Raw genomic sequence first — 12,378 nt, forward strand, 5'->3', positions numbered from 1 at the left:
CCAGTAGCCTTCGAGCTGCATGAAATCTTCAGAGAGGTAATGCCACTACCCCTTTTGACAGAGCAACGAATGTGTCTCGGGAGCAGCTTCGTGCTTCTTTCCTGGCAGGCTGCTCTCTTCAGCCGCGGGTGGACAAGGTCAGGCTTCTACCAACCCCTCTTCGGAGGGGAACAGATGAAGTTTGCTCTCGCCGTGATACCACACTTCATATTTCTTTCTGCCATTCGCCCTGTGATCGGGCAGCCCACGCCAGGCGTTGTGGCCGTCACTGTCGCCTGGTTAAACAGCGTTAAGGTGCATATAAGCAAAGGAGAATTCGCTACCAAAAGACGTTCCTCTTCCAAGGAGGATTTACTGTCGAGAGCGAGTTGCACCCCCGGTTGTTGGCAGCGCACACAGAGCAGGGAGAGAGCAGGCTCCCCAGCACGGGGTTGCTGGCGGGGATGCGCTGCGTCCAGGGATCGCCCTGCCGAACAGGTCAGTGCTCCCAAGGCTCTCTGTTGGGAATACCAGCAGGGGAACCAGTTACACGCGCAGTCACATCGTAGTTGAAATTTGGGAGACAGGTCATGGCCGAAAAATTAATGTCTTCTAGGCTATTGAACAAACACCCACCCCTTCAGTCACTGCCAGTCTGCTCTGGGGACATAGCCAAGAACTGTGCTGGAAATCTCCATTTCTCTCTCTGGATACCATCATCCTGTGCGCTCCCAAACGAAAACTTAGTGTTTTGTTACTTTTAAGGGATTCAGACAATGAAATGTAAAATATAGATAAGGCTGGGCTGATCTCAGGAGTATTCCTGGAAGTTATTGTTTGAAAGAAGCGAGAGCAAGGTCACGCTGCAGCGCTCCCTCCCTGGCAGGGCTGGGACAGGCTGCTCTCTGGCTTGTCAAATGCCAATTCAAGCAAACAATGCCAAGTTTTAAGTTGAGATTCTTATAAAAAGCCCTAAAGCAAGGATATCCATGGGTTTGGGTGAGCGCAGAGGAGGTTAGTGCTGCTGCGAATAAAGCAGTGATACTCAGAGTCAGTCCTTGACAGCAAAAGTATGTTGTGGGGTAGAGAGAGAAAAAAAGAGAACAGATGGAAATAGATTTTAGCATCAGCAGAGTTTAAGTAGTTTATAAAGCCCATAGTTCAAACCTCAAATTAACGCAAGGAAAGATACAATAAATAAAAATAATAATAGTAATAATGAAAATCAAGCAGGCCGTGCTCTTGAAGCCTTTTCTGCATTCGTGATTTCTTCCCTCCCCCAGTCATATTTCCTGAGCCTCATTAGCCAAAGACATGCAATTACAGGGCACAGGGAAGCAGGGATAAAACAAGAGTGCAAAGAAGGGAGAAAGACCCAAGTACTACAGGAAATAGGACCAGTCTGGGGGGAAATAATAATCTAACCAGCACTTGATTGCCACTGGAAGAGTAGTTACCCCCCCCACCACCCCAACCAAATTAAAGGGGACCCGCAGTAACCGTAGTAGAGCTTGCAGAGCTGCTGGGAGCCAGGCCTGGCAGGGCGCTGGAGTTAATTAGCGCTGACATACTTCTCGTTTCTGCTGGCGGAGGGCTCCGGTCACATTTACTCTTCAGTTTTTATTTAAATTGTTTGGAAGGGCGTTGTAAAAGCAGCAGGTAGGTGTGACTCTAAAGCGTTCCCATGTTGCTTACAGAGCTACAAATGGAGTTACAAATTACGGTTACAGCATCACAAGTGCCACATCCACAAAGTTTCTGTACATGTGAAATAACTGATGTGGAACCATATTAATGTCTTATTAGTATAAAAACCCATTTAAGAGTTGCAATGAATTATTATAGCCATAATACCAAGCTCAAGCGGCACGTGCTCGTGGCAGCACATTTAACGCATTCGCTGTGGTTTTACAGTGTTGTAAATAGCAACCACTGTGACCAAAAGCTGTAGCATCTCCTCTCCTCTCCACCCCCACCCCTAAACAAATCGCTCACGATAACGTCAGCTTTTATTTGAACACAATGAGCTGTAATCACATGAGGTATTACTCTGATTTAATCCTATTTGCTTCAGTTTGGTTTGCAAGGAGTGGCCAGTAATATGAGGTTCCACTGTGTCCTATGGTTTCTTGTTTCACACCAACTTTCAAGGGCTGACACCCATCATCTTCTTTGGCCAGAAGAACAAAGCGATGGGTTCTGGCACGTAAGGAGAAGAGATATTCCAGAGGCTCGAATGGGTTTTTTCCCCTTCTTCCTTTTTTTTTTTTTTCCCTCCCCAATTGCTGGACTGGCTGTCACAGCTGATGGATAGATCCTGAGACCCAACTATTCTTTCAGGTTTTCCCTATTTTCAGCTGGTCCAATAGAACCAGATACAACCTCCCACAGCAAATTTGGCTTCTCCAGCCACCGTGAAGAGAACAAGTAGAGGCACGAATTCAGGTCTGTGTTTATTTTTTCAAATTAGCTTCATGATGCAGCTAAATACCACTTGACTGCCTGTAGTTGGGTGCTCTGTTTCCCATGGCCAACGGAGACAACCACGCTGCTGTGTTTGGCATGAAATGAGAAGGCAGATACCAGCAGGAGGTAGGTCACCCTGCCTATCAGCCCAGCCTGGGGATTTCAGTAGGCATTAAGCCACACCTTCATTTCATGATCTTTATCCTCTGAGTGATGAGAGACCCCCAGGTCACCGTGGGCTCTGAGCCAGGCTGCGTTCAGCATGGCGAGGGTCAGGAGAAGACACGGTCTCTGTGGGGGGAGCGTCACTCTGTGTGACAAGAATTCCTATCCAGAGCATCCTTACAGCCATCATTTCAGGTACTGGTTGATGGACCTGGAGACTGTTTTACTGATGGGAAGCAGAAGCAGCTAGCACTGGGGCTAACATGAATTTGACAACAATGACAAATATTGTGACTGGCTCATAATTTTTTCAAAACTTTTTTTTTTTTTTTTGTATGTGGTTCCTAATTTCACTCTTCCTCTCATCTTAGCTGGAAGGGATGTTTAATGCCCTTAGGGTAATCAAACGGGGTCTTAGCTACAATTACACACACATTTGGTATTCATAAATGCAAGTTTAATGGTGAGTCTACCCTTCACTAATTTCCTATAATAGTTATGTAGCTCATATAATGCATGTTAATTAGACAGTTGTACTTCACTGAAGATTTTTTCTTCAAATCATAAAATACCATGTTAGAAAAGCGTTATTAATCTTTAGGAAAAAGAATGAGGACATTTCTGATGTTTGTCCTCAGAGTAAGAGGGACTGATAGACTGTGAAAGTTGCCCATTTAAGGAATCAGACCCAGGATAAAGGAAATACAACTGGAATTTATTTGGAATGCCAAATGGAAAAATCGCAGTAAGCTGTTGCACCAGGTAAAATATTTTTGCTGCCTTTAATTGTGTCACAGTAAGAACTGGCGTTACAAGGAGACATCTGAATGCAGTGAGCTACCAGGTATGATGTAACCGCTCCGTGAGAAGCACAATTGTCTTCAGAATGAAGTACCTTTCTGAAGAGACGTTATGCTGAGCATTGAAAGGTTAAGCTAGCAATTTGGGACATATATGCAACAGCTCAATCTTCTACTTTTTAAAAAAAACATAGTTTAAGACAATAGCTAACACTAAAAAATAAATGAAATAGAAAAATAACTGCCTATACTGTTGATAACAAAATGGCGGAGCTTGTGCGTCCAGGTCACAGCATTTATTAACCAGCTACCCAGTTCTGTAAAGTCTGCGCTACAGTTGTCACAAATGATGGTTTTCAAGAGAATTTAGGTCAAGTACACACTTGGCAAGCAGACATACCGTGGTGAACTGGAAGCTCATGCAGGCACCTCAGAAGCTCCGCAGGCCAACAGAAGGAGTAAATAAATGGAACGCAAAATGGGCTGGAGCGTGACCCTGGCATGACTTTAGCGAACTCCCAACTGCAAGGAGCTTCTAGCAGCCCAGCAGCTGGACCAGATGATCATTGTAGGCCCCTTCCAACTGAACTATCCTATTGTATCCTTGGTCATATTATGAGAGAAGAGGTTTCACCAGGTACCAATCCATGTGCTCAGTTAAGACTGGTTTGTATTTGAAGAAAGGATGGGAATTTGATTAGGTGAACAACCAAGATGACTGCAAACACCTGAAAATATGTGGACCAGAAAAGAATCTGGTGATCTAGATTGGACACAAACCTGAAAAACAGGCTTCTTCCAGCTGATACCAGTGGTGCAATACACATCTGGTCTTGCCCCTTGGTGGGAATCCTCGCGTGAAAGCACCATCACCCACCATGGGTACTGCTCAGCTTTCGTTACGAAGTGCCCACTATTTCTTCAGCCAGTGTGCAAACACAGATCTTAAGCCTGGACATTCTATTCAAGTTTTTCATTCTGTATTTCCGCTTCCCGTTTTTAGCGTTTCATCCAGACACCCCGCAGAGGCATAGGCCAACGGGAGGCCAGAGGAGGGGGAAAGGGGGACCGGGTCTGCTTCGGCGTGCTTGTTGCAGCCACATCGTTGGCAAGAAGCGGGTTGTAATTTTGCAGCCTACACATCTATGGATGTCATACCGCCTTGCTGCGCACAGCGCCGGGCTCTCTTGGCTCATGTCACAGGTTTGACTTCTTATCTGCCTGAAATCCCAACTCCTTGTGGTGGGCTCGCTTGGTTCAGGCTCTTCAGGTACGTCAGTGCTTTCAGGCTTAGTAGCCATATAGATGGGGTTGTCCCCAGGTGGAAATGATGCTGGGACGTGGGCTCTCCCACAGAAACAGAGCCCATCCAGGCCCCACTTCCCTATATATCGCTTTTCCCCCAACTTTCCCAGCATGGCCATGCTCATCCTGTAGAAAATAGTCTCTTCCCAGCAGGAAGGACAAGCTGCCCTGGAGTGAAATCTCAGCAGAAATCTGATCCCAGGATACAGATGTTGGGCCTAATGCAAATCTGGCTGATGATGCTGTTTTTCCTCAATTCTTTTGTCTCCCTCTTCCTCCCTGTCCATCTCCTACGGGACTCACATGAGATCATGACGTTTATTTTCCAGAGGGCGGGAAGCTCTGGGCTATAATCTGAATTAATCTTGGGGCTACAAGGTGAAAAGAGAAAACAGTGAGAGGACACAACAGCAACAAATTAAGCCAAAAATAAAAGTATCTTGGCCTTTCTAGCTCCTGGAGACACACTGTAAACATGGAATGGGCCGGTTCTCCCCTCGCACACAATGCCCAACTGCTGCAGGTTTCCTGTCTTTGCTTCCCTGCTAACTTTTCTCAGCCGAAATCCTCCCACAGCTGAAAACAAAGCCCCTTTCTTTATGTTTGGAAACCTCCCTAGGAAGCAGAAGGGCACCTTTTCTCCTTCTGTCATCAGGAGCGATGGGAAGAGCTGATAATCTCCATCGTTAGCTGGCCCAGTACTTCCTTTTGTGAGATCTAGTTTCTACTTGCTTGCAACTTCCCCAGACTTCAACTGTCAGGAAAATGTTTTCTATCATGCAAGTCTGACTCAGATTTGGGTATTTACATACTCATATATACTCATAATATATACTCATATTTGGGTATGACCGTGCACAGAGGCATGGTCCAGAGGCACGGTGTGCCTCTTGCTGCCACAGCTGTGAAACTTGTCCAAGATTCCTCTGAAAAAAAACTATAAAAATCGGTTCACATCGGCTCAGCAGCATGTGCACCTAACAAGCCTAATACTTAGCAGCTAAAAATCCTCCAAATCCTCTGTGGACTCGGTCAGCTCTGTGCCCCGGAGAGTGGCAGGAGGGCTGGGGGGGGCAGGGGATCTGCCTGTCCACGCTGGGGCAGAGGCAGAAGGGGGCTGCCCCCACCGAGGATGGGGCATAACGTGGGGGGACACAAGGGACAGGGGGCCGTGGGGGGCAGCAGCAGGGGAGGAGCGGAACGGAGCGGGGCAGGAGAAGGGGGGGTGGCAGTCCCCAGAGGCACAGGCACCAAAGTGCCCTCAAGAGCTGGACCCCTAGGCAGACACCAGCCATTCCTTCCCGGGGAAGGGGACAACCTGGCTCTGCTGGTGGCAGTGGGGGCTGCCACCCCCCAGAACTGGGTTTCCATCAGCGGGTGATGTCCTGGGACGCGTCCCAAGGCCCTTCCCGGCAGTGGGGTCCCAGCGGGATCGTCTCACCAGCCCAGTGCTGGAGCGGAGCAGACCTTGCAATGTGCTCCCTGCAAGCACCGTCCAGAGCTGGTTCATTACCAGCTGAAGCAAAAAATTGAATTCCTCACAGATCTGTCATTAACATAGCAGGAATTTTTCTCTATCTAGGAGAATAAAGGCGCGTGACCCGTAGCCTGGCGTGGCTGCACAGTCAGTGATCTGGGACACGGAGCACCAAACAGGGGAGAGTCACAATATGTTTGCTCAGCCTCGTCCCATATTATAGCATCTCAGCCCCCCCCCAAAAAAGGCTTATTTTGAGTTCAGCCTTACAGGCTGCAGATTTTGAGGCAGATTTGTTGCCCATGCAAGCTACTTACTTTGGGGACTGCTGCCATTTCTCAAGAGGTAAATCCTGGCTGCACCCTGAGCTTTAAAGGGCTCTGCATTTCTCTAACAAGCTGTGTAACAGTTCAGCAGCTTCCATCTGTCTTGTCAGTCTTCCTCCTGGCATCCAGCAGAAAAAAAAATGGCCCCAGCTCATTCCTAGAAGGGAGCAAGCGTTGCCCACTGGATGAGCAGCTATATTTGCAGGCAGTCTGAGTACAAGCTGCTTGAAAGGAAAATGTGCGCACAGGGATAAGGTTTCCCAGCCTACGTGAACGTAGATGTATCCATAAATGGATGTAGATCAATTATTGATTTTCATTTGAGCTGCATCTGGGCTTTTGTACTGAGGAAGCAAAATCCTCTGTGTTTGCTGTAAATCTAGGGTTTGCTTCTTGCAAAACCTTTAATCTCTTTTCAGCCCTCCAACTCAAAATCTCTAGTTTTGCAGTGACTAAAAGCAGCGTCCTACATTTTCCAAAGAGTTCTTCAAAGGCCACAAGAAGAAAAAGTAGGCAGATCCCCCAAAGTCACAGTGGGCTTCAGTTCTCCCAAGATGACCATGAGCACCCGAGGGAAAAGTGGCAATGTCTGACCTCAGAACAGAGACGCTGGGCTCCAACCCCGTTTCTTCTTCATCCGTATTCACCACCACCATTACCGTGGCCCAAACTGCCCCTCAGAATGACAGAAAGAGATCAATAATTCTTCTCATCCAAGAGCAGGAAGGCTGAGCACACTGCAGGCTGTCACTGGTTCCTAAGCAGTTTAGAAGCCAAATTTTCTGAGACCAAATAAATTAGATGCACCATCAGTGCCGTTAGCCTAAGGCAAGCAAATTTCACAGCATTATCCCAGTTTCTAGGGCAGGGACGTGAGATTTAATTTGCTCCCCTAGCCTGGTTATTGCCACAGCAGGAGCCAAGAGAGCTCATTTCCAGTCAGCCACGGCCGGCTCCTCGGCTGCCAACACCTCCAGGACGGGAGGACTCCTGCCTTGAACGTCCTCTTCTCAAGCTGCTCTTAGCTCCTCACCGTGTCCACAGGTAGGAGCAGTCTGCTCCTACCACGCTCTGCTGCTTTCCCTCTTATGGAAACATCGGTACATACTTGGGGTTAAGGTACCAACCTCGCGACAAGCATCGTGTCATCCAGATCTGTCGTGGTGGCTTTCTCTCTGTCCTCCACCACTCGCCTGAACACTAGGTTTGTTTCAGAGTCTGGAAACCAGCACAGTTACCGAGCTGGGAGCAAATCCCAGGACTCAGAGTCTTGTGGGGAGCACCCCAGGTTACTGCCCACCCGGGCAGCTCTCGTCATGCCTCCCCTTCCACAGCGGGCACGTCGGGATGCCCAAGGGGTGAGCGAGTTTCCATGAGGATCTGCCGGTCCTGCAGAGCTATGCGTAGAACAATAGCCTGTTCGTGTCTTTTTCTGAAGCACTCGTCCAATGCTGAGCCACTGAAAAGAGACATTAGCAAGTGGATAAATAAATGCATACCTGGCCCCAGTCACCTTGGGAGACTTCAGCAGCTAGCGGCCGATTCCTGTTGGAGATGTGCCTCATGAACCAGCATGGTAGGAATGAAAGTACCATGCCGGTACATGAAGTCTACGTATGTAGTGTAAGTATGCCCATCTCTACCAGAAGGTGAGTTTCCTTTATGAGGAAAAGAAGTCTAGCCTTAATTTTTCTACCGAGTCTGTCCTCTGGCAAAACCTGCATTCACGATTTCAGACAAGTGCTTACATAGCACAAGCTGCCCCCTTCTTGGAAAGATAACATGGTTTAACAGCAGCTTAAACTAGAGAAATTAAAAGGGAGAAAGCTAGAAGAAATAGATGTATTTTTTTTCTTGAAACTTCCGACCAAAGAGAATCAACAATGTAGTTTTTCATTAATATGTTTGCCACATTTCATGAACAAACACGAAATCCACGTGCGGCTACAGACAGCCCTTTGCCAATCTTTCTGCCAGCTCAGATTTTTATAAGTTGTTGGCGAGTGTTTGACAAGCAATGTCGAATCATAATCAGGAGACAGGAATGTTTGGCAACGAGGATGATGCCATTAGAGCTGCAAGAACGAGGAGGCTGGATGCGAGCTTTAGCTGCAGGGGAAGCTGGGGCGGGGAAACACCCAGGGTGATGGTGCAGGCAGGGGAGCCTGCAGCACGGGAAAGGTGGGTGGCGATGGCTCACGAGCTGCAGGAGAAAGCAGGCCTTCTGAAAAAAAGCGAGTCCCAGCAATCTGGGCAGAGCGGTCCCCGCCACACACACGATGTGATTCCCTGTTTCTGATGAAGCCTTCGTGCCGTCAGATCAGGACTCGTGCGAGCAGAGGGATGCGCCCTTGGGAAAACTCATAGGAACTTGGAAAAACCAAGCTGCAGTCAGAATCCGCAGTAAAAACTGCAATAAACTCTAGTGAAGGTAAGCACTGGAAGAAGAAAGAAATCTGGTGAACTTCTCAGTGTTTAGGAATGCAAGAGTCCTGCAAAGCGAGCTTTTACATAAATAGCAGTTCAGTCACCAAAAAAGAGGGAAAGATGGAGAAAAGAGCAGATTAAATACACGTTCTGCATCCAGGAGGAGTTTAATTACCTTGCGAAGTGAAACCGATTCCACTGCTTCAGGGGTGGTAAGCTTGGAGTTCGGCAATACCCAAAACACACGGCATATTTTTATGCAGTGCTCCGCAAACTGTCAACAACACGTGGGGCTTTCCAGCTGAGCAACCTTTGCAGACCTTGGAAAAGGAGGACATCCAGTGGCCGAACCTTATAACTGGGATCTCCGTTAAGGATTAATGTCCGCGGCAGAACCTCACCAGTTCTGCCAAATTTCTGCCCTTCGCAGAGACCTGAAGCGGGTCGCGTGTGGAGCAAAGGCTTTTACAGAAGGCCTCCGTGCCGGGGTAAATTCCACTGGATAAAAGGCTTGTGCTTGTTAACAAACTGAGCCAGTCAAGAATATTGTTTCACCTTTCTTTCTCTGCTTCCCTGGGATCATAGGCTCATGCTTTTATTTATAATATTTTTTTTTTTTTTTAAGGTTTTCAAATCCCACCCTGTTTCTAGTGTGGCCTCTTAGTCTCTTGTTTAGTTACAGAGAGTAAACACGGCTGTGAGTTTTAGAAACCCTTAGCACCTCACCAGTCCCTCTGGAACCAATCAGTCCAGCAAGCGTCGCACACCAGGCGTTTAGTAATTTAGCCTTAGAAGCACCCGTTTGAATATTTACACCTAGCTCCTATTGCTGTAATATTCAAAGACCAATTGTAGCAATTTATCACATTTCCAAATGCACATTGTGGGGAAAAAACCTAAAATATTAATAGGTGAAATTCGTGCTTTCCTGCCACGAAATTGTGGCAACCAATAACTCAAAAATGTAACATCCCAGAACAAGAATATTGTGCCTTGTATGAACCAAAGCAAAAATAGAATAAAAATCTAGGGAAAACAGGCCACCGGCGCTTTTGCACATTTACAGGCCATGATTTCTCCTGGGGAACGGCCATACAATATCACTACCTGCAATGAGGAATACCTCACCCAGCGTTAGGCATCTAATTTGGCACCTGGGAATTGCAGAATTGTGCTGAATGCAGTTTCCAAGATAAAACAGGTAAGGGTGGTCAGTAGAAAAACCCTTACGTTCCTCAAAAGTTGATGTGAACTAATGTTGCTATACCTACATGCTCCAGAGTAACCCCTTGAAGATTTGTCAAGTAGCCCTTCACGCAATCCATAGCTCTGAACCAGCAAAGCCAAGTACTGCAAACAGAAGAAACAGGAGCACCCCAGGCCTTCTCCCATCTCGGTGCAGGTCCGAGGGCAGAGACTTGCGTGGTCTCCACCTTCTGCTCCCAGGGCTCTTTCCTATCCAGGCTGAGCGTAGCTGCAGTGATTAAGGCTCCCCACTCGGATAAACGTAACCTGCTTCTCGGCTCGCTCTGGGTATGAAATTTCATTGCAGTTTAAGCCTAAATTTCATAGAATCACAGAATGGTTTGGGTTGGAAGGGACCTTAAAGACCATCTAGTTCCAACCCCCCTGCCCTGGGCAGGGACACCTTCCACTAGACCAGGCTGCTCAAAGCCCCATCCAGCCTGGCCTGGAACACTTCCAGGGACGTGGACTGTTCAAGCCTAAATCTCTGCTCCCTCTCTTATGCAAGACAGCACTATTGCTCATGGAGGCACATTATAGCCAGTTCAGGCAAGCCCGTTCAACTAGAAACCAATCCAGCCATGGTTGGTAGTTGCATCTGCTCTCTGAACCACTTTAGTTCCCAATTCCATGGGATACAATTTTCATCAGTTGCATGTGTTTAGACTCTGAGGCTACACTTTCACTTTACGCATGAACAACTAGACAGACAGACAGGTTAGGCTTATGCCACTATGTCAGAAACCGAACCCAACACCCCTGCGATCAGCAGAGGAGAAGGTGCAGCCCTGAAGCTCCCCAGCACGGCGATTCCCTCCTGCTTTGCCAGGGCTCTTCCAGCCTGGCACCGGCTCAGTCACCTCTGAGGGCTTCAGGTCACTTCTGGCCACCCTAAGCCACTCTTCAGCCTAAACCTCTCCAGTTGCAAGCTTCTGCTGAAAAAAATGCTCTCCTCCTTCATCTCCCCTGATCCAGGCTCTCCTGGTTCATTGGTCACAGCAGCGGGGTAAGATCAATCTTGCTGATCCTGTGGGAAACCAAACCAGTATGAAAAATACAAAGACAGACGAGTTTTTTTATTTCGTTGCCTTTGAATGCTGAATCAACATACCATATACTACATGAGCACTAAATCTGATTCAAGAAAGGAGGTGGAAATAATTGGTCAGCAGTTTAGGAGTCTATTTTTACCAATTTGGCTCGCTGCTACATCAGAAAAATACTCAGCTTGGTGCAAAGAAGGGGCAAGGAACATACGGCAAGAGAGGAAGAGACAGACTGTGGCAATGCCAGTTTTGAACAGATCCCATTGTGACGTTTTTCACTCAAAGAATTTACAGCTTTATCATTTGGGAGTTATATTTGGAGCTCATAAGAAAAATAAACGGGTGAACAAAGAGCATGCTGGGCATTCCCAGGAACTTTCTCTCTGTGAAGGAGAGCTGTAGTATTCAGGACTGACTCTTCCAGAACTACAGCACATTTTTCTTCTCTGGCCTGGGGCTCATGAAGAGCAGAATGAGAATCCCATCATGGATGTCTGTGCACTTATATTAAAAGTTGCCGTACGCTCGGCAGTATTTGGGGTGGCCATGCCTGCTGGCCAGCCGCGTATAAACTCCTGCCGCCTTTCACAGGCTGCAACGTGGAAGCAGAGAGTCATGAGAAACTCAGGTTATTTTTTTCCCCATTAATATTGGTGTTCTCTGCCTCGCTAACATCTTATATCTTTTCTGGACCATTAGGGTCATACCCAGCTACTTAGTTGATTTTACTTAGTGGTAAAAGTTAAATTGTTTTGGGAACCAGCGCACTACGCGAAGTCGAGTCAAGGTTCGAATTGCCTGACTTCCCTCTTTCTTCCTCCACAAAGGCAATTTTAATTACATAAACTTCACAGAGCAGCTCATGAGGAGCCGCTAAATTACAGACAGCCGGCAGGGACGGGTGGGGAGAAGTGGCTCGGAGCTCCGAGAGGTGTTGCAACCTGTGCTGTAACACAAGCGAATTGGCAAAGCAACCGAATATCATCAATACCGGGAGCTTCAGGGCTCTTTCCAGCACTGCGATAAGTTTTTGACATAGAGCCCTCACCAGCTTGCAAGAACCTCACCCTGAAATTAGAGAGATCTTTTCAATTAGCTTAGTCTTACGGCTAGATTGTCCCGGCTTTATACAAGGTATCTGC

At 47.4% G+C, this 12,378-nt stretch overlaps 1 long non-coding RNA gene across 1 annotated transcript; it reads right to left on the minus strand.

Annotated features, from left to right (window-relative positions):
* Window positions 1–1,097: 1,097 nt before the first annotated feature.
* On the minus strand, window positions 1,098–6,781 carry LOC128907010 (uncharacterized). The gene is made up of 2 exons (XR_008465409.1): window positions 6,510–6,781; window positions 1,098–5,086 (listed from the first exon to the last, which is right to left on the minus strand). It is a non-coding gene; the product is annotated as an uncharacterized LOC128907010 (long non-coding RNA).
* Between the last annotated feature and the right edge of the window lie 5,597 nt (window positions 6,782–12,378).

The sequence above is a fragment of the Rissa tridactyla genome, chromosome 3, assembly GCF_028500815.1.
Source record: "Rissa tridactyla isolate bRisTri1 chromosome 3, bRisTri1.patW.cur.20221130, whole genome shotgun sequence".
Taxonomy (NCBI): domain Eukaryota; kingdom Metazoa; phylum Chordata; class Aves; order Charadriiformes; family Laridae; genus Rissa; species Rissa tridactyla.